At 45.9% G+C, this 19414-nt stretch overlaps 1 protein-coding gene across 1 annotated transcript in view; it reads right to left on the bottom strand.

Moving 5' to 3' along the window:
- Positions 1 to 19414, bottom strand: part of TMEM67 (transmembrane protein 67) — a 465663-nt gene that overhangs the window by 335025 nt on the left and 111224 nt on the right.

Genomic DNA, 19414 nt, shown 5'->3' with positions numbered 1-19414 from the left:
AGAAGATAAAAAGTTGCATTTAATAAATACTTGGATTAAAAATTACACTTGAAAATCACTTAAAAGCTTTGAACTGGATCCAGTGTACATTTAGGGGGTCTTTTACAAAGGCACAGTAGCATTTTTAGTTCATGTTTATTTTTAGCACATGCTAAAAATGCTAACACGCCTTTGTAAAAGGACCCCTAACTTAAGGCTCTATTTACTAAGGTGTGCTAGCATTTTTAGCGTGTGCTAAACATTAGCACACGATAACGGAGCAGAAGCCCATAGGAATATTATAGGCATCTACACGGTTAACGCTCGCTAATGCTTAGTGCGAACTGAAAACGCTAATGCGCCTCTAGCATGGCTTAGTAAACAGGGCCCTTATTTACTTTACAGTACAGATGATAAAAACAATCCTATCATGAACAAGGCAGCTTTTAATAAGATAAGTACTATTTTCTTTTTCTTTCACAACAGTAAACTTACTTTCTTAACTCTCAACTTTTCTCTAAAAGAACTGATTCTTTGTAATTGTTTTGTAGTCACGGAACCCTTGGACCAATCAGGATTTTCATGTAAATACATATTTAAGATTAAGGGGTTCATTTACTAAGCTGTGTTGAGGACTAATGCACATCCAGCACAGCAAAAAATGGAATACCACAGGACGCGTTCAGGTATCTGAGTGGAGGAATAGCTTAATGGTTAGCACAGCAGACTGAGATCCTGGGGAACTGGGTTCAGTTCCCACTGCAGCTCCTTGTGATCCTAGGCAAGTCACTTAACTCTCCATTGTCCTAGGTGGGGGGGGGGGGGGGGGGGGAGGGAGGGGAAAAAAAAAAAAACTTAGGGTCTCTTTTACTAAGCGGCTCGCTAAACAGAAAGTACCGCCGGGCTACCATAGCAGCCCGGCAGTACTTCTCATCCCTAGCACGTCGTCATATCCGGCAGTACAAAAATATATTTATTTTTGTAGCGCCGGGATGTACCCGGTGGTAATCGGGCAGTGCCCTCAATGGGTCGCGGTAAGGGCTCCCCCCAAAAAAAATAGTTCCGCAGCAAGTGCTTTACTTGCCACCCGACCATTTCCTGCAGGAAAGGAGGACTTCCCTTTTATCCGCTTCGGTAAAAGGGGCCTCAGCTTACGTGAAAAACATGCGCCGACGCCAGCACAGGCCCCCTTTTGCCACAGCTTGGTAAAAGGGGCCCTTAGATTGTGAACCCACTAAGGACAGAGAAAGTACCTGCACATATTGTGTACAGTACTGCGCACATCTAGCAGCACTACAGAAACAATTAGTAATAGTAATTACTGCTCAAAGATCCTGTGGTAATGCTAAAATCTGTACGCGGTAACTACACACTAACTGCTTTTTCAAATTTTTTTTTTTTTGAGGGAGCATATCAGGGTGGAGAGTGGGTATTCCTGCACTAACCAGTTACCACATCTGCATTATTGCATGCTAACTAGTTAGTGCATGGATATCACATGAGCCCTTACCACCTACAAAATGGGTAGCAGTAAGTGCTCATGCGGTAATTTTTAAAAATAGCAATATTAGTGCATGGTCATTAATGCAAAAAATAGAAAAAGGGGTCATGTGACGCAATGAGCAGAAGAGGACGCTAATCGCACTGCTCCTGCCTTCTCCTCAAGAATCCTGCTAAATAATCGTCTACAATAAAACTTTAACCTCCAAAACCTAGCGGACAATACAGCAATATCATACAGAGAACGAATTATTGGAGTATCTGGTGAATATGGTAGCTAAAACGACTCGGAAAGAGAAAGAAAAGAACCGACCACTGGAAGACAAAATGGCGGCGCCGGCGAGCCCAGGAACATCGGCGGTGGGGTCCGCATGGGCCGCAGAAATTGTAAGAGAGGTCACCCAGGCGCTGGAAACTATCTTGGAAAAGAAACTGAGTACGCTGGATGATAAGTTGGCGTCTTTACATACTAGTGTACATCAGATTCAAGTAAATATGGCGCAATATCAGCAAAGGATGAGCGATACGGAGGACCGGGTGAGCACTATGGAAACGGAAGTAACCCGGCTTAAAAAAATAATTACCACCTACTCCGACAAGATCGAAGACCTCGAAAACAGATAGAGGCGAAATAACATTCGACTCGTGGGGCTCGCCGAGGATCAAGGAGAGCGGGACCTGACGGGGTACCTGGAAACTTGGTTGGCCAAAGAACTTCAGCTGCCAGACACGTGGGGCCCACTTCAAATCGAGCGAGCACATCGATTGGGCCTTCGACAAACGGCAGAGAGCAGGCCCCACGTGGTGATATGTAAAATATTAAATTTTGCTCACAAACAGGCCATCTTGCAAGCGCTGAGAAGCAGCAAAGAGCTCCATAGTGGCAATCGAAAGTTCTCTGCTTTCAGGACTATTCGGCTGCAGTAGCTGCACAGCGGAAAAAATTCTCCCCAATATGTTCAGATCTGGTGAAGCGAAAAATTAAGTTTTCATTATTATATCCAGCCAAGCTGCGAGTGAACCATCAATCGGGAGTCAAGTTCTTTACTACAGCGGAAGAAGCTAAGGAATTCCTACAACAACTAGAGGGAGAAAAATGAAACGCTACGCTGGGTGGATTATTTGGATATTGCTCCCTGGAGCGTGAGAGGGGAAACTATGGATATGAGACACCCAATGCCAGGTTGTTAATTACATGTTGATTTAAGTTCCAAATCATATTTGTTGGACACATTGCAGTCACGAATATTGGGGAACGGAAGCCAGCAGTGCTGACGGAATGGGACTCAACATACTGCAGCACTGATAAGGAAGAAAACAGACCCAACAAAGGACATGGAAATTAGAGTTGTTATTTGGTTTCTTGGACTACAATTACTGCTGCGATTGAATTACGGAATCTGGCTGGAAACCTGAATGATCAACAGTATGACTTGGCACATATGCAACAGACCTGTGGTCAGGATGGAGACGACAGCAGATACATTGAGGTGGCCAGATGGCACAGAAGTTCGCAAGTAACAATGTAATGCTGCACTTAAGTGCAGATTGTTTATGATGTTCTTAATAACAGGGTTTTGTTCGATAAGATTTAGGTAATAGTAAATACAACATGTAGAAAGAGAACTAAACAACAACTGTAAATGGGGAGGGGATACTTACGAGAGAGAATATGGGAAAATTAGGTTCTTACCTTGGTAATTTTCTTTCCTCTAGTCATAGCAGATGAAGCCATTACGTATGGGTTGTGTCCATCAACCAGCAGGGGTAGATAGAAAGCACTCAACTTTTCACAGTGCCTCATGGCCAGCCAGCTCCACTGCCTCTTCAGTATTTGAAGCTTCCACAGCAGTATGGCAAACCGCAATGGGAATAACATGAACTTTCCTCAAAGCGAACGATGGCCCCTTAACAAGGGCATGAACTCAAAAGGAGGGAATGAACACATCCTCCTGGAGGGAATAAACATCCTCCAAAACAAACTGGAGGGAATGGACTCATCCTCCTATAAGTGAACATGAATCCTGAAGACTGTTTTCCAACTTTCTTCCAAGGAAGGAACTTCAGGAAACAAGAACAGACCTGAAACAGATTCACAGCATACAATCATACAGGGAGGGCTCATGGCTTCATCTGCTATGACTAAAGGAAAGAAAATTACCAAGGTAAGAACCTAATTTTCCCTTCCTTGTCATCAAGCGATGAAGCATTACGTATGGGATGTAACAACGCAATCCCTATATAGGGTGGGAACAGGTCACACCACGCGCTAGCACTTGCACTCCAAAACGCGCATCCCTCCTAGCAGCCACATCCAGCCTGTAATGTCGGGCAAAAGAGAGCTTAGAAGCCCATGTTGCTGCACTGCATATCTCTTGACGAGAGAGTGCTCCAGTTTCAGCCCAAGAGGAAGAAATCGCTCTGGTAGAATGCGCCTTAAAGGCTACAGGCGGAGACCGGCCGGCAAGCAGATAAGCTGAAAAGATAGTTTCTTTGAGCCAGCGGGCAATAGTGGCTTTAGACGCTGGAGACCCTCTGCGAGGACCTGATAGCAAAACAGATGATCATAGATCCTGAAAGAGATAGTAACGCGCAGATACTGCAGCAGAGTCCTGCGCACATCCAACAGGTGCAACTGCCCAAAAGATTCTGGAAACTCCTCCTTATCAAAGGAGGGCAAGAAAATAGGCTGGTTTAGGTGAAACGCTGAAACCACCTTAGGCATGAAGGAAGGCACGGTCCGAACCGTGACCCCAGACTCTGAGAATTGCAGAAATGGGTCTCTACAGGACAGCGCCTGGAGCTCTGGACACCCATCTCGCCGAAGTAATGGCCACAAGGAAAAACGGCCTTTAGTGTCAATCTTTTCTCCGATGCTCGCCGAAGCAGCTCAAAAGGAGAAGCCTGCAGGGTCCTTCAAAACTAGCACCAGGTTCCAAGCTGGACAGGGTGCAGCACGAAGGCCGGAGCCGAAGCACCCCACTAAGAAACCGTGCCACATCTGGATGAGCAGCTAAAGACACGCCTTCAACCTTACCATGAAGGGAGGCCAACGCTGCCACTTGCACCCGCAGGGAATTATAGGCCAAGCCTATTTGTACACCATCCTGCAAAAAAAGTCCAGAATCGGCGAGAAAGGAGCACGCAATGGAGAAAGCGCTCTTGAAACACACCAGACTTCAAACTGGCGCCAAATCCTGGCATAAGCCACGGAAGTAGAACGCTTGCAGGCCTGCAGGAGAGTGGAAATGACTGTGTTTGAATAGCCTTTGTCCCTCAATTGCGCCCTCTCAATCGCCATGCCATAAGACCAAAGCGGCAGGCGTCCTCCATGGGCTACCGGGCCCTGTGACAACAGGTTCGGTACCAGAGGTAAAGGAAGGGGAGGCCTCACTAGCTCAGTCGTAGGTCCACATACCAAGGCACTGAGTGCCGCCTTGTCGATTATGTAGGCCACCTTGCTGTCGTGTTGTCCAACATCACTCTGACAGCCAATCCTTCCAGGGTCACTTGAAAGGCCAGAAGCGCCCTGAAACACCGCTTTCAACTCCAGGCGGTTGATGGACCCACTCCGACTCCTCGGGTGTCCATAGACCCTGGGCTTGCTTCCCCTTGCAATGTGCGCCCCAGCCCTTCAGGCTGGCATCTGTCACTACGACACCAATCGGGGAGCGCCAGCCGGCATTCCTCGCAGCAGCATGCTGTCTGAGAGCCACCATTCCGTGCTGAGTCGGGCCGCAGGAGCCAAGAAAGTCTGCATTGATAATCCTGAGAACTGGAGACCATTTTTGAAGTAGGGAATACTGTAGAGGTCTCAGGTGCGCTCTCGCCCAGGGCAACCACTTCCAATGTGGCTGTCATCGATCCCAGCAGCTGGACAATGTCCCAAGCTCGTGGGCAGGGCATCCTCAGGAGCAGACGAACCTGATTCTGAAGCTTGCACCGCCTTAGCTCGGGTAGGTATACATAGCCAGAGTCTGTGTTGAACCTGGCCCCCAAATATTCTAGAGATAGCGAGGGGGTCAGGTGACTTTTGGCCATATTGAGACCCAGCCTAGAGACTGAAGTACTGAGACCACTCTGGCTGTAGCTTGATAGCTCTCTGTTACAGAGTCTGCTCTGATGAGCCAGTCGTCTAGGTACAGGTGAACCCTGATACCTTCTCGCCTGAGGAAAGCAGCTACTACCACCATACCTTCGAAAAGGTTCGGGGAGCTGTGGCGAGGCCAAAAGGCAAGGCCCGGAACTGGAAATGTTTTCCCCAACATCACAAACATCAGAAACTTCTGGTGCGGGGGCCAAATTGGTATGTGCAAGTAAGCTTCTTTCAGGTCTAGAGACGTGAGAAACTCTCCCTGGCTGTACCGCAGCAATGACGGAACGCAGGGTTTCCATGTGGAAATGCCGCACTCTCAGGGACTTGTTTCTTTTAACTCCAGAATAGGGCGAAAAGACCCACTTTTTCGCGGCACCACAAAGTAGATGGAGTATCGGCCGTAGCCGTGTTCGGCGGGAGGTACCGGGGACACGGCCCCTAACTGAATCAAACCTTGCAAAGTCTCCTCTACCGCCGCCCGTTTGGCGGCAGAACCGCATCGGGACTCCACAAACACGTCTCTTACTGGGGCGTTGTATTCTATTCTGTAGCCATCTCTGATCAGGTCCAGAACACCACTGATCTGAGGGAAATATTGGCCCACTCCTCGGCAAAGAGGGAAAGACGTCCTCCGATGACAGGAAGCGAGGAGGGGGCCGGCACATCATCATTGAGTGGGTCACCCCTGAACTCCAGGCCTAGAGCCGGTGGCTGCGGAACGCTTGTCCGAGCGAAAGGAGTTCCTCTGCTAAAAAAACGGGCACAAGAAGTGAACCCAGCAGAATGCCCCGGGCGGTACCTTCTAGCTTCATGGAAGCGAGGTCTATAAGAGGAGTGGACCGCCTGGCCCTTGGAGGAAGGCCTCGGCCTATCTTCGGGCAAGCGCTGGGTTTAGGCCTTTAACAATTTTTTTTCCAACTCCTCACCAAATAGGAGAAGGCCTTGAAAGGGCAACTTCACCACCTTTGCTTAGAGGCCATGTCCGCTGCCCAATGTCGTAGCCAAATAAGACAGCGAGCCGCCACTGCTACTGCCATTTGTTTAGCCGAAGCTCTGACAATATCATAAAGGGCATCAGCCAAAAAGGACAAGGCCGACTCCAGCCGCGGAGCCACATCCGAGAAGGGCTCCGCTCCGTCTCCGGCTGTTCCACTGCCTGTTGCAACCACGCCAGGCAGGCTGTAGCAGCATAACAACTGCATGCAGACGCCCGAACAGCAAGACCTGCAATTTCAAAGGACCGTTAAGTGCTGCTTCCAGCCTACGGCTTGTATATCCTTCAGGGCAACTCCTCCTTCCACAGGGAGGGAAGTTCTCTTTGTCACCGCAGTGACTAGGGCATCTACTTTAGGCATTGCAAAGCGAGCCAAATGCTCCTCACGCAGAGGGTATAATTGCCCAATAGCCCTGGAAACTTTCAAAGGTCCCTCGGGGTCAGCCCACTGAGCGGAAATAAGCTCTTGGATGGAGTCATGCAAAGGAAAGGCTCGAGCAGGCTTTTTTGTACTAGCCATCCTAGGATTCACAGAGGAGGCCGTGCCACTGTCAGGCTCTTCAATAGAAAGGACCTGTAGGGCATCTGAAATAAGCGCTGGCAGCTCATCACGGTGGAAAATCCTCACCGCGGAGGGATCATCCAGATCCTGTGGTAATTCTGCACCTGACTCTGGCTCCTCAGACTACGAAGGCCTGCCAGAACTCTCCAAATCCTCACAGCCCGACCACGGGGGGGGGGGGGGGGGGGGGGGGGGGGGGGGGGGGGGGGGAGGAGGTGCAACACAATCTGAAGGGGAATTAGCCTGTCTACGCTTTTCTTTATGCCAATTATCAGGGAAAATAGCCTCAGCGGGCAGTCCCAGGCCAGAATCCACCGGGGGGGCAATAGAAGGGGCCTCAGACGACCCTTGAGGGAGAGCTCTTTTCAGCATGTATGCTTTATGCAATAATAACACAAAATCAGGGGAGAAAACTCGCCCTGGGCACCCAGATCCCGTCCGGGGCTAGCCGCTCCCTGAATAGCCTCAATTCGAGGTCCCCCCGGGCTCAGGGTTCTCCATCTCTATGGATGGCGCGCTATGCGGGAATTCAAATGGCGTCCGCTGCCAGCTCTGAGCGGGAAGAATCATCGCTCGCCATGCTTGGGCCGGTCTTACGCCTGTACAGCTCGATTTACAGAGCCCCGCTGCTGATTTGCGCTTGCCACACCGGGAACAGCGCTTTACATTCTCTGCAGCCATCGCCGAAAACGGCGGGAAAATTCAAAATGGCGGTTTCACACCAAAAACGCCCTGATCGCGGGCCCACCCCAGAGGCGTTAGGAAAACACTCTTACCTCACCGGACCGAGTATCACAGCTCCGGTCCCTAGAAGAATCAAGGAAACCTCTGTTCCATTTTTTTTTTTTTTTAACGCTGTGAGGAAAGCAGAGGTAATAAGAACTCTGGAGGCTCAGATGAGTGGGAAAGGCAGGGAAAGGCGAACCAATGTGCCTGCATCCACTGAGTGGGAAAGGACTAACCTATGTGCCTTCAAAGTGAAGCTGCTATAGCCTCTAACACCCCGGCTAACAACTGGCAAGCCAGGAGCCACCCCCAGGCAGATTTTTGATGGAGCTCGAAGAAGCTGCACCCACCCTGCCTTGGGGAGATAGAGAATACTGAAGAGGCAGTGGAGCTGGCTGGCCATGAGGCACTGTGAAAAGTTGAGTGCTCTCTATCTCCCCCAGCTGGTTGATGGACACAACCCATACGTAATGGCTTCATCTGCTTGATGACAAGGAAAGAAGAATTAGGCTTAAGTGGGACAGGATGGATTGGGAACCCAAAATCATTTTAGGGACAAAGGGAAGGTAGTAGGAAGGTAAGAACTGGAAAGTGAGGGACATTAAGGGTAAGGTTTCATAGGGGAAGAAGAGTATTGGAACTGATAAGCTGTATTAGCATGGGGAAAGGCATTGGAAATGACCTAATCCAATAAGGAATAAGAAGGGTACAGGAAGGGGGGTGTAGGGTAATTAGGGAGAGGGAGGGTATAAGGATGGGGAAAGGGGAGAGAGAAAAGGTTAACTTGACACTACAGTTGGTCTATGAATGGCAAGAAAGAAATCTCAAATGAGGTAGAGAGAAAGGGGAGAGGAGCTGGAGGCTGGGCTGGTTCCTCTCGGGCACTAAGAACATACAGGCTTGGACATGGATGAGCTACACCAGACACACAAATTAAGGTTGTAACTTGGAATGTTGGGGGCATTCCCTCGTCCATCAAAAGATCAAAAATTTTGAGACACCTGCAACAAATACGTGCTGATATCGTGTTTATGCAAGAAACACATTTGACAGATATTGAACATGCTAAATTGAAGACATGGTGGGTGGGGGAATGTATGGCTTCAACAGCAGTAGCAGGGCGGAAAAGAGGGGTGGCAATTCTAATTCAAAAAGGAATCACAATTCAAATACATAAGATTGTTAAGGATCCAGAGGGACGATATATTTTCTCCCTTATTACAATTAATAGAGAAAAACTTCTGTTGGGCAGTATATATGCACCAAATGTCCTAGATCTTAAATTTTATAAAAAATTAGTAGCAAAAATAACACAATTGGAATCGGTGCCCATAATGTTGGGGGGGCGATTTCAACATAACTTGGGATCCTCACTTAGATCGCTCGCACCCCCAAGGAGCCACTCAACGAACATACACGAGAGGGTTACCTGACTTCTGTAGAACGCTAGACCTCATAGATGTCTGGCGGGCACTACAACCGGGGATGAAGGAATATACACATATGTCGCGAGCACATGGATCCTCCTCCAGGATAGACTATCTGCTAGTTTCGAGTATACTTTTCACAACTACTAGGGAAGCAGACATAGGGCCGTGTATTATTTCGGACCATGCGGCGGTGTGTTTAACTTGGAGTGGAGGACACGAAGAAGAGAGGCTAAGGAGCTGGACGTTCCCAACCTATTTAGCAAAAGATGTGAAGTTTAGAGAACATCTGCAAGAGAAATGGGCCAAGTATAAACATTTTAATGAGGGGTCAGTGATAACATCTACTAACTTTTGGGAAGCCACAAAAGTAGTTCTAAGAGGCGAGATCATAAGTTATACTACTCAATACAAACGCTCCAGAGATCGGGAAATATTGAGGTTAGAAAAACAACTTCAGGGAGTCAATAGACAATATAGCTTAAACCCCAGCTCTCGACTTCGACAAGAAGTGTTAGAGGTACAAACTGCCCTCAACTCCTTACTTCACGACAGAGAAGTGAAATCTCAGGTATATTATCGATATCAATTATATAAGCACGGGAGCAAAGGAGGCAAATTTTTGGCATGAGTCATTGCCCCTAAATATACATCCAGAAATGTTACCATCCTTAGAAATGAGACAGGACGCCTAATACATACTAATCAAGAGATTAGACAGGCATTTCAGAAATACTATCAACACTTATATCGATCCACAGAGCAGGCCGGTGTTCCAGGGGAGCAGTACTTACAAAACATCAAGACCCCGCAGCTAAGTGAGCATGACCGAAGCTGACTAAATGCTGAGATCAGCGAGGACGAGATCACATGGGCTATAGGACATAGCAAACTTGGCAAAGCACCTGGCTCTGATGGGTATAAAGCAGAATTTTACAAAATAATGGGGGATCCGATAGTACCCACCTTAGCTGCGGTTTTTTAATGAATGGATAAGACATGGTAAAATGCTGGAGCACTTGAACTTGGCTCATATAATAGTGTTTCCTAAACCTAATCGAGATGCGCAGTTGGTAACATCATATAGACCTATATCGTTAATTAATCATGAGGCTAAACTATTTGCAAAAATTTTAGCAACTAGACTGGGCCGAGTTTTGCCTCAGATTATCCATGAAGCACAGGTTGGGTTTGTGCAGGACAGATCAATAACGAAGAATATCAGACGAATTCTGACATCATTGGAGCATTTAGGTCATACTAAAGAACAAGCTTTAGTAATCAGTTTTGACGCCGAAAAGGCGTTTGATCAGGTGGAATAGTCTTTTTGTATTCGGTGATGGAAGAATATGGATTACAGGGACAGTTTATGCAGGCGGTTAGCGCGCTATATGAAGATCCTAGAGCACAGGTAATGGTCAATGGCAACCTCTCGGATGAAATTCATATTGGTAGGGGAACAAGGCAAGGGTGCCCGTTATCGCCATTACTCTTCGCGCTATACTTAGATCCACTGATTAGGGATATATATGAATGTACAGCATTGCCTGGAGTGGATATACAACAATGAAAGTTTAAAGTGGCAGCATTTGCTGATGACCTCTTAGTGATTATAACGAACCCGAGGGAGGCTTTGGGTAATTTATTGGAAACTTTGAGAGTTTGGGTATTACTCGGGTTTTAAATTAAATTTGGATAAATCAGAGGCCCTAGCTCTCAACTGTGACGCCCATAGACTATGGCCGACAGATTTCCCCTTAAAATGGGCAAATAATTATTTTAAATATTTGGGTATTATGCTTCCGGTAAAAACACAGGACCTGTATAGTTTAAACATTAATAAATTACGAGAACAGACAAAGCAACAACTAGCTGCATGGAATAACCTAACGGTGCCATTGGCAGGGAGGATATGCCTCGTGAAGACGGTGATACTGCCGAGATGGCTTTATACCTTGTAGACCTTGCCATTGCAACTTAAACAAATAGACATACAGCACTTTTATAGAATTTTGGTGCATTTCTGCTGGGCTGGGAAGCGAGCCAAACTTCAACAGAAGTTTTTATTAGGTGGGTGGAAACGGGGGGACTGGGAATCCCAAATATCAGGTATTATAATATGGCTTGTCTACTACGGCAAGTGAGTGATTGGTTATTCTCTACTGAAGCCTATACTCCACTCGAATATGAAGAAGCTTATTTTGTTCCATATAATCTTATAACGTTACATACTCAGACTAATGTGCTTCCCGACAAGTTTAAACATAGTGTACTATTGCTGCCCATCAGAAATGCATGGAGATTTCTAGGAAAATTGCTGGGGGGAGACCCATCAGTCACTGAACTGCTGACAATTAGGGGTAATCCAGTGTTCCTACCAGGACTAGAAAATCAAACATTTCTTATTTGGGAACAAAATGGCATAGTAAAGTTACAGGATGTACTACGGGAGGATGGGAAAATAAAAATGCTGTCACAATTGCAAACCATAAGGTTGGCAAGTTGGAAGGACCATTTTGCGCACTATCAATTACAACATTACGTACGCACTCTTAAAAGTGAAGAACTTAGCAAGAAATTAGGGGAACGAGCTACTAGGTTTTATGAGGAACTATCTGAGAGTGCTCCATCCATTTCCAAGCTACATTTCAGGTTGTGGGAACTGGTGCCTGGGAGGGAGCTAGGTCAGCTGCGGCAGCAGTGGGAAGCAGATACAGGAAGAGATCTGACAACATGGAATATAATCACGCAAATAAGGGATATCCCCAGGATACTTGGAGGAGCAGGCCTTAGAGAATATGCGTTTCGAACGCTACATAGAGCCTATTTCACCCAGCAGCAATTGTACAGGTCGGGAGGAATACAAACTGCTATCTGTTTGAAATGTAATGGGGCAGATAACACATTATACCATGGGCTTTGGGCATGCCCATTAATACAGCGGTACTGGAGACAAATAGCTGCATTCCTGTCTAATATTGTGCAAAGCAGAATTGAAATGAATCCATTGCTGTTAATATTAGATATTCAAAACACATATCCTCGATTAAAAGCAGACAGCATAATGTTTTGTTGCAAAGTATGTTTAGTGGCTAGAAAATGTATAATGCAGCATTGGACATCAACATCTCCACCGACCTTTTGGCACTGGCGAAACCAGATACATCAATTGTTGACTTGGGAAGCGAGAGAAGCGAAAGGAACACACAAGCAGAAAACACAGTTTCTTAAAATTTGGGGATGGTACTTGGATGGGATGACTCCGAGAGGGAGAAGTCGAATTCTTAACACTTTGTAATATTCATAGTACTAATGGTAGTGGATCAATATACATATAATAGATCTAATAGGGAGGGGGGGAGGGATGTGTATATATATGAATATGTTGAGTTTATAGCGTTGATGTGAAATTTGGATACTGCAAAGATAGAGAACACAGGATTGGAGCTAGAATGTTTAATAACAAACAACAGACAATAGTAGAAGATTTCATTTAATTATACAAATCTCCAATTCCTTATCAATAACTTTAACATCAGCAAGCAGGGAAATATGATAAATGCTGTTGCATAGAATTGATGCTATAATTGGTTGATTGAGATGTAACTGTATATCGCTATGTTGTAAAGTATATTGGTATTGCAAATCTAATAAAAATGTTGAAACATAAATAGAAAAAAAAGCCATTTTTACAGAAGTGATAATAATGGCCTTAGCATGCAGAAAAGAACTGCATAAAGGCCTACTTTACTGCAGCTTATTAAAAGGACCCCTAAGTGTTCAGATGCTTTCACTTATCCAGCTGATATTTCAGCTGTCTTTAAAGAAGCTGTTTTCTTTATGTTGCTTGGGTTGGGGCCCAGAATCTTCTTTTCTTGCTGCTTTAATACTTACTATTCTGACTTTAACTAAACCCTAATTTTCTCTTAAGGCTAATTAATTGAGCTCTGAAACTTTAAATTCCCTAGGCCCTGTACTACCGTAAATTAATAATTTTTAAAAACCTTATCTACCTCCTTTTCTTGAGCTATCACTGAGTTCCCTACCACTAAGGTTTTGTCACACAGTTCTCATAAATTCTTCTCTTTCAGATTGCACAATTTCACTTTGAAATGTCTCCCTACAATCATCCTTAAGCACACTTCCAATTAAAACTCAACTGAAACACACAACACTCCTTTGCCCAGCGATTTTCAACTGCTGTGAAACAGCGAATGTTCCATAAGTGTACAGCAGAAGTTTAAGGGAGGGTCATTTATTAGCATGGCCATTGGGGGAGTTTGAGGGAGGGCAGAACCAAGGGCTATGGGGCCCCATGCTCCTGGGCTTAATTTGTATTGGAATCTTTCCAACTCCGGTGTTCTCCCCCACCTTGCTGCCTTGCCTTGCCTCCCCTTCCCCCTCCGCACCCCGTCTGGCTTCTCTCCCTCCTGCCTCTCCCTGAATCAGTGATTCAGCATCTCCTCTTGCCTCCCCCCCCCCACCCCGAGCACCTTTTAAAAAGTAGTTTCTTCCAGGGGTCTCCGAAGTGAGCAACGATTCACACACACTGCTCACCCCTGAGTTCACAGCCTTCACATAGGTGGGGGAGAGTCAGACAGAAGGCTGTGAGCTTGGAGTCAGCAGCAGGTGTGAATCGCTGCTCACTGACAGAGACCTCTGGAAGAAAAAACAACATTTAAAAAAGTACTCGGAGGATGGGTTGAGAGATAAGAGGAGAGGGTTGAGAGAAAACAGATGCTAGAATGTCAGCTGGAGAGGGAACAAGAGGGAGATGTGCTGGAACATTGATTGGAGAGAGAGAGAGAAAGCATGCTGGACTATTTTTGAGGGAACAGAGGGATTCTGGGGTATTGGTGGGGGGTGGGGCAGAAGAAGGAGGAATGGTGGACCACTGGGGGAGAGAAAACAGTTATATTTAAATATTTGGCTATAACCACTCAACCCGTCATGTAAGGTATAGTGGAATTAGAAAAGGTACAGAGAAGGGCAACGAAAATGATAAAAGGGATGGGACGACTTCCCTATGGGGAAAGGCTGAAGCGTCTAGGGCCAGCTTGGAGAAAAGACGGCTAAGGGGAGATAGGATAGAGATCTATAAAATAATGAGGGGAGTGAAACGGGTAGATTTGAATAATTTGTTTACTCTTTCAAAAAAATACTAGGATTAGGGGGCATGCGATGAAGTTACAAAGTAGTAAATTTAATACGAATCGGAGAAAATGTTTCTTCACTCAACGTGTAAATAAACTCTGGAATTCATTGCCAGAGAATGAGATAAAGGCGGTTAGCTTAGCGGGATTTAAAAAAGGTCTAGAACGCTTCCTAAAGGAAAAGTCCATAGACCATTATTAAATTGACTTGGGAAAATCCACTGCTATTTCTGGGATAAGCAGCATAAAATGTATTGAACTTTTTCGGGATCTTGCCAGGTATTTGTGACCTGGATTGGCCACTGTTGGAAACAGGATGCTGGGCTTGATGGACCTTTGGTCTGTCCCAGTGTGGCAATACTTAAGTACTTATGTAAGCTTTAATTAATAAAAACAGCATATTACATCCAAACAGCAATCCAGGAGCATACAATAAAAGACCTCAGCACCAAACTGCCAAATGTGTTTCAGCTACAGCCCAAACTGTAGAAATGAAAGTCTCACTATATCAGCAGGGCATTAATAGCTGACACTATTCACAAGCAGTATACTTTCAACAGTATGAAGCCCTGACACACAACCTTCACTGTCAGGTTTCAGTAACCAGCATTTTTATATAAAAATTCCCTCAAAATTAATTTGTCAATTGCTCATAAACTTTTGAATTGTATGAATATAGACAAGACGCTGAACTCATTCACCAGTCAATCTCCTAACAGGTACCACAGAACAACCGTTCTGCTTTTTCAGACAAAGTTACACTCACATATTATAGGAAAATGAGAAAACTCCTTTCCAGCTTTTTTCACACAAATTCAGATCACTTTGAACTTATCTTTCAAATCTTTCATACAGTGCTTGGTTACAGACATCTGCTTTCCTGCACACTCACAGTCACTGTCCCCAACAGAAACTGGCCATTTCCCTGGTAACAGAGACTCCAGTGACATCATCTTTCCCACCAGAGACCACTAGAACCAATCAGATGTAGGTATTTTTATAAAAGTTATTTTCTTGAATGCATGCATGCCAGCCACAGTACATCTGCTAACCATCTTAAATTCAAATCCCAAGTTCCAAACAAACAATAACTTAACTTAATATATATAAAAGAATATACATTTTCCACACCAATACCAGAAAATCCTCCCAGAGTTTGGAAGGAGATCAGAGACAAAATAAAGCTGACCGATGAGAATTTTCTAGAGCCTTGGACTATCCACCTGTGGATGAAAAGACAACTACAGTGTCAGAACAGGTTGACATTTGGAATACCCAGCCAAGACCTTAGAGAAAATGGCACCACTAAAAAAAAAAAGGTCTTATGCCCCACTCACAAATGCTCACCTTGGTTTTCTCCAGAACTTCGGATCTTTAAACACAAAGGACGAAAACTGGAAAGGAGATGGTGTAAATCTCACCTGGATGAAGACAGATTAAACTGTAGGAAACACATGACAAAGTATCACCAAGCCTTAACAGCAACCAAAAAATATATATATATATTTCTCTCACTGCATTGAACAGGCTGCCAATTCAACCAAGTAGCTGTTCAGTAAACAGCCTACTCCAACCCCCACAACAGAACCAGCCTGCCCAGTCAAAACTGAACTGCAATGATTCTGCTGAATAATTTGCCAACAAAATTAAGTCTCTGCCAGGATTTACAGGCAGTCCCACTCAGTCTCCAATCAGCTAACCAGGAGCACACAAACTTGCCCCCTTCTGACACAAACATATAGGACACTTTTAACCCAATAACAAAAGACAGCCTTGACAAAATCCTAACAGACCTTCGACCAGTTCTCTTGACCCCTGCCCATCAAAGATAGTGCTGCAGGCAAGTATGGGCCTCGTAGAAGGTGCCACAAAAATCGTGAACTCCTCTCTTTCTAATAGGCAACTACCAACAACATTAAAAAGGGCAGTGGTGCTAGAAGAGAGAAACTGGCTAGATTCATGTCAGTCTGGATTCAGACTTGGTTATGAAACAGAAACGGTCCTTGTATCCCTACTACATAAGCTTCACAGAAATCGAGACCGGGGATTTGCCTCGGTGTTAGTACTGCTACGTTTCTCAGCAGCTTTTTACACTGTGGATCATGATATAATTATAGCACAACTGGCAGAAACAGGTATCAATGGAACAGTACTTGCTTGGATCAGATCCTACCTATCAGACAGGCAATAGTCCATAATGTTTGGCAGCACCTCATTGCCACCATGGGCATGGACACGTGGGATACCACAAGGATCGATTGGCCGCTGTCGTGGACAGGATGCTGGGCTCGATGGACCCTTGGTCTTTTCCCAGTGTGGAATTACTTATGTCACCTGTTCAATATCTACCTCAAGCCACTACCCAAGCTGATTTGATCGATGGACACTCAGATCTACCCGGATGTGCAGCTACTTATACCCATTGAACCTGACTTACCTACAGCCCTGAATAGACTGATTACCTGTCTAACATCAATTCAGAAATGGGCTAAACACAACAAACTTTGCCTGAACCCAAGTAAAACCGAGCTTCTCTGGGTCTCTAACACAAGTGGACACATATCCGACATCAAAATCTCTTTTGGGACGTATGAACTCCCCCTGAAATCACAATTCAGGAACCTCGGAATACAGTCAGATTCAACACTTACTCTGATTCCCCAAATCCAAACTTACTTCAAGAGCTGCTTCTACTATTTGCGACAACTACGCTGCCTCTCACTTTACATTGAGAAGGCATATCTTATCTCAATTGTGCATGCCATGATAACATCAAGAATGGATTACTGTAATGCTCTCTACACTGGTCTGACTACAAAGGGTTTGCACCAACTCTAACTGATTTAGAATACGGCAGCAAGGCTGCAAGCGATGTGACCACATCACACCATTTTTGCAAAAACTTCACTGGCTATCAGTACAATACAGGGCTAAATTTAAAATTCTATGTCTTATCTTCAAGGCCCTGAAAGGAAATGGCCCAGAGTAACTGAAGAACAGGATCACCCTCTACACATCTCCAAGGACACTAAGGTCTTCCCGAAGAGTACCCCTAATCACACCCTCTTCAAAAGACATTACACAATGTGATACCCATAAGCGAGCCTTCTCCGGAATAGCCCCCACAATCTGAAATGCACTCCTGAAAGGCTCCGCTTAAAACAAGATTATCTCAGTCACGTGATGCAATGCTCGAGGGACGATGCTGAGCTAAGTTCCTCTGAGCCCCCTGGCTATTCCCCATGGTCTTAACAACGGCGAACATCACTTGAACTAAAAATTACATTCCCCCGGAGTGTTGGAACATACCCGCTGTGACTCGGGTGACAAATGTTTGAGCATGGCGGCGAGAGCAGCTCACAAAGAGAAGACACGAGGGACGGCCATGGAAGATAAAATGGCAGCGCCCTCAAGCCCAGTGGGACCCTCCGTCTCCTCAGCGTGGGTAACGGAGATTACCTCCAAAATGACGGTGGTGCTGGAGGACCTTTTGGAAAGGCGTTTGTCCCTGATTCAAAACTGGGATGCATGGAGGCCCAGCTGGAGGAGCTTTCCAAGGAATGCGAGGCATTTCAGTTGAGAACGGCCGAAGTGGAGGACAGAGTCACAGTGGTGGAGGAAACACAGAGCACACTGCAAAAGAAGATGGCTGGAGGACAAGGTGGAGGATCTTGAAAATAGATCCCGCAGAAATAATCTGCGTCTGGTGGGCCTGCCAGAATCCTTACCTGATAAATCTTGGTGAGTTTCCTGGAGTGTTGGCTGGCAAAGGAGGTGCAGTTGCCGGCGGGCAGGAGCCCGCTGAGAGTGGAGCGAGCACACAGATTGGGGCAGAGGCAAGCGGCACAATCTAAATCGAGAGTGGTTATAATGCGGATCTTGAACTATATCCATAAGCAAGTCATTGTACAAGCAACAAGAGGAGGAAAAATGCTACAATATGATAATCAGTCTTGTGTTTTCAAAACTATTCAGCGGGAGTGGCGACTCAACGTAAAGCTTTTTCACCTATTTGCTCTAAGCTCTCAAAATAAAGTTTGCCCTAATGTATCTGGCGACTCTCAAGATCACTCACAATGGAACAGTCCACTCATACACTGCAGTAAAAGAAGCTTGTGCTTTCCTGCAGCGTTTGGAGACATCGCTAGCACAGACGGGGGGGACACTTGAGTTAATAGGAACTGATGTTTTACCACAACCAGGAGGAAGATTTTATGCCTTACAGAGGAGGGGGATGGGAGTGAAGCAGTTAATATCTCATCCTTCTTCTTCACCCATCTCTCCCCCTTATGGTTTACTAACTATGTTGGACTTTCTGTGTTCGCCCAGACGATCAAGGTGGCAGAGACCTGTGGTAACATAGTAGTACTGGAAGTGAAATCACTAGTCTATGTCTGGTGCTCTATTTGTTCTTTTCATTTCTTTTACACTCAGTGGACCATGTATATGTATAGGACAGGTCGAATGCTGGGCGGGAGGAGAGACGGGGGAGTAGGGGCAAGGGGTTGGACGGGGAGGGTGTAAACAGTGTTATAAAGTCGCATGGGGAAGAGGATATGGAAACAGGGTAGCAAGGGGGGCGTTAAATGTGACCACTCCATTGGGAGGAGCTGTAAGAAGGGGGCAGGGAGCTTTGGGTAGGGAACAGGGAGGGAGGGATATGGGCGAAGGAGATGGGGATTTAGAAGCTACTGAGTGCTTTAAGTGAAGTAAAGGGAGAGAGGTATGTGCAGGAGAGGAAGCGAGGGGTACAGGATGGAGGCTGCTCCCCAGTATCTCTCCACACTCGTCCTTCCCTACACCCCTTCCCGTGCACTCCGCTCCATGGATAAATCCTTCTTATCTGTTCCCTTCTCCACTACTGCAAACTCCAGACTTCGCGCCTTCTGTCTCGCTGCACCCTACGCCTGGAATAAACTTCCTGAGCCCCTACGTCTTGCCCCAACCTTGGCCACCTTTAAATCTAGACTGAAAGCC

Source organism: Microcaecilia unicolor, chromosome 1, assembly GCF_901765095.1.
Source record: "Microcaecilia unicolor chromosome 1, aMicUni1.1, whole genome shotgun sequence".
Classification (NCBI taxonomy): Eukaryota; Metazoa; Chordata; class Amphibia; order Gymnophiona; family Siphonopidae; genus Microcaecilia; species Microcaecilia unicolor.
This window is presented reverse-complemented; position numbering and strand designations above follow the sequence as displayed.